Here is a 3,753-nt window from a genome sequence, read left to right on the forward strand (position 1 = left end):
CCTTTCCCCAATTTAGGTTTTTTTCTTTTTTTTAAGATTTTATTTATTTATTCATGAGACACACACACACACACACACACACACACACACACACACACACAGAGGCAGAGACACAGGAAGAGAAGAAGTAGGCTCCATGTAGGGAGCCCGACATGGGACTTGATCCGGGGTGTCCAGGATCAGGTCCTGGGCTGAAGGTGATGCTAAACCACGGATCCACCCGGTCTGCCCTCCCCAATTTAGTTTGTACTGATTCTAATTATACTTTAGGACTATATTTCAGTCTTGCCTCAAACCCTCCTCAATGCAACCTCAAGGCATAGAGGTTGAGACTTGGTACTTCTTCTGGAGTCAGTCACATCTGTTTCTCTTTCATACCTACATTTTAAAATGAGAATAATAGGCTGCCACCCACCGCTGCCGCTATCATGCCAGCCCCTCAGGTCTCAACGAGGCCTGGTGATGCTCCAGAATGGGAGAAAAGCCAGTGTGGGAGCAGATTGGATCCAGCTTCATTCAGCTTTACTACCAGTTATTTTATAATGACAGAACCCAACTAGGTGCAATTTATATTGATGCATCATGCCTTATGTGGGAAGGACAGCAGTTCCAGGGGAAAGCTGCCACTGGGGAGAAGTTGTTTAGCTTTCCATTCCAGAAAATCCAGCACAGCATCACGGCACAGGACCATCAGGCCACGCCAGATAGCTGCATCATCAGCATGGTAGCGGGGCAGCTCAAGGCTGATGAAGACCGCATCATGGGGTTCCACCAGATATTCCTATTAAAGAACATCAATGATGCTTGGGTTTGCACCAATGACATGTTCAGGCTTGCCCTGCACAACTTTGGCTGACCTCTTCCCAGCCAGCCACTCATGCTGTTTCCTCCTCCCTCTTCTTCCTGATAACTATTCACACTCCTCCAGATGCTCCAAATATACACAAATGAGCAGGGCCGTGGTGGGAGCAGGCTCAGTGCGCTGCTACTACCGAGGTACTGTGCATGATGTTTGGATACTAGACTAGTTGCATCTGACAGGAGAAGTTTGTGTTGTACCAGCGCATGCCTTGGAAAGACTTAAGTAATGCAAAAGGTTGTCTTTTTTTTTTTTTTTTAATCTAAGAAGTTGCTCTAGTAACCCAAAGAAGTGAAGGAGAAAGCAGCTGCCTCACCGCCCAGATATTGACTGCCCAGATATTGATTTGTTTGGGATGTTTCAATGGCTCATGATATAATAAAACCACAAAAATGTTCTTAAAAAAATAAAATGAGAATAATAATAGTAACTGCTATTAAGTTTACTGTTAGAATTTCATGCAGATTAAGCCTTTGTGGAATACCTAGTAAATAAATAGTGCTAGAAATATTTTTATCTCTCTTGTCTGATTCTGCCCATTCAGTGGAATTAGTTTCGATATTTATTACAACCTAAGGTATGTCCTTTAGTGTTTAAATTATAACCATTGTTTTCAGTCAACAAACTTTCTTGAGGATCTGGAACTTGTGTAAAGGAGGATCATAAGACGTATCCTTGGTTTGTGCTTACAATCTGATTGAGGCAACAACCATGTTAAAATTCAATCCTGGCAAATGCTTTAAGTATTGTGAGAGATGTAAACAAAAGTCTAGGGCAGTAGAGAGTGGGCTGTTTCTTGAGGTGTAGAAAAGCATACTTCTGAAGCTAGTCATACATGAATCAAACCCTCTGTCAATTTCAAACTCACTTCGACAATTTTATCTCACTGAAGTCTCAGATTTTTCATTAATAAAAGTATGCTTGGTGTATTCAAGATAATGAATATTATTTGCATAAAATAGACAAGCATTTATGGCAAATAATATGATCAACAATTTGATGCCATATTGACATTTGATGGATATTTTGGTCTTCCATGGGACCTATCACAATCCTAAGCCATGGGAAGCTTTCAACATGTAAGTGGACACATGTATATTTATGTCAATTTACCTTGTGTGTGTCAATTTCCCTAGTTATCCAAGTTTATAGACTTCTCTGATGAAGAGTACCTGCTTTTGTTCTGTTTAGTGTCACAAATGGAATTTATCCTTGTTGGAAAACATGGCTATCCATTTGCATTTTGTCTATATAAGGTCTAGTAAGGGCAGGAAAGTGGGAATGCTAAAGAAGTTTAAAAGTCCTACCATTAATCTCTCCTATTGTAAGAGGCCTTTGACATGTATCCTAGAAAATCTGCGAATGACTCAGAATGAAGAGGGAACCTGAAAAAAGAGGGATGAGAAAGAAGTTCGTAAAAAGCTATGCTGTTTAACTATGGCTAACTTTTCTATTGCACCCTTGTTAGAAGCTATTTCTCATTGTCCAAAGGGTCAGAACATTGAGACCTGGAACTCTAGGAAAATGTAAGAAATATGTTGGTTCATCCAACAGTTGATTGTTGGTGATATTGACCAGTGTAACTAATGGGACCAGTGTAACTAATGGGAGCAGTTATTTCAAAAATAAGTGATTAGCAGTAAAATCACTGATGCTATTTAGGGAACCCCAAAAAAGAAGTCTTACACTTGGAATTTGGTAAAGAGATCACTGTCCCTGGGCTCTGAAGTCTCACTTTGGAGTCCCTTGGAAGACTAAAAAGTTTATTGTTCAGCTAGTGGCAATAAAAGCCATATGACCCAGAGAATATGGCAGATCACAGCAGGTGAAAAAGATATTAAACTGCAAAGAAAATAAGCCATGAAAAGAATGCAATAGTGGTAGAAATAGCAGCAATATCAAGAGTAGAGAAAATTTACTGTGAACCATCAAGTTCTAACTCTGTAACAGTTGAATATTGAACTTAAAAACCATTAAGACAGCCCAATGGAAAAATTGGCAAATGAGTTAAAGCAAGGCACTTCACAGAAAAGAACATCCAAATGACCAATAAGCATATAAATGGATTCTTAACATTACTAGTCATCAGAGAAATGCAGATTAATACTAGAGTGAAATATTAGATACTCAACAGAATGAACAGAATTAAAACAAAACCTAACAATACCAACTATTATTGAATCTTCATTTCATTTCCATCATAATATCTGAAAACAAATCAAATGTCTATCAGTAGATAGACATCAGAATGGATGAAAATTTGCAGTATATTCATATATAGAATTACTGCACAGTACAAAAAAGAATGAACAACGCTAATGAATTACTCATAATATGAATGATCTCAAATTTACACTTAGTGAAAAAGTCAAAGAAAAAGTGTTTATCATAGGATTCCATTGATATAAATTTCAACAACAGACAAAATTATTTCATGGGACTAGGAGTCAGAGTACTGTTAGGGAGTACTAATGGAAAAGAATACAAAGGGAGCCTTCCAAGATGCTGAGTATGTTTTATATATTGCTTTGATTAATAATTACACAGGTGCTTACAGGTGTCATGTGTGATAAAAATATATTGGGATGTATACCTAAGATTTGTGTACTTTACTTTATGTATATTATACCTTACAGAATTATTTATTTATTTTTCTGAATATTTTATTTTTTTAGAGAGAGTATGAACAGGGCAGAGTGGAGAGCAGAAGGAGAGATAGAGAGAATCACCAGCAGAGTCCATGCTGAGCATGGAGTCCATCACAGGGCTCGATCCCATAACCCTGAGATCAGGACTTGAGCCAAAACCAATAGTTGGAGACTGAACTGATTGGGCTACCCAGGTCCTCCCAGAATTTTTCTAAAAACAAATCAAACAAAAAGAAAAATAATTTT

At 38.0% G+C, this 3,753-nt stretch overlaps 1 pseudogene; it reads left to right on the forward strand.

Moving 5' to 3' along the window:
- The first annotated feature begins 472 nt into the window (after positions 1-472).
- LOC112921536 (nuclear transport factor 2 pseudogene) lies at positions 473-891 on the forward strand (annotated as a pseudogene).
- Positions 892-3,753: the final 2,862 nt, after the last annotated feature.

The sequence above is a fragment of the Vulpes vulpes genome, chromosome 2 (assembly GCF_048418805.1).
Source record: "Vulpes vulpes isolate BD-2025 chromosome 2, VulVul3, whole genome shotgun sequence".
Classification (NCBI taxonomy): Eukaryota; Metazoa; Chordata; class Mammalia; order Carnivora; family Canidae; genus Vulpes; species Vulpes vulpes.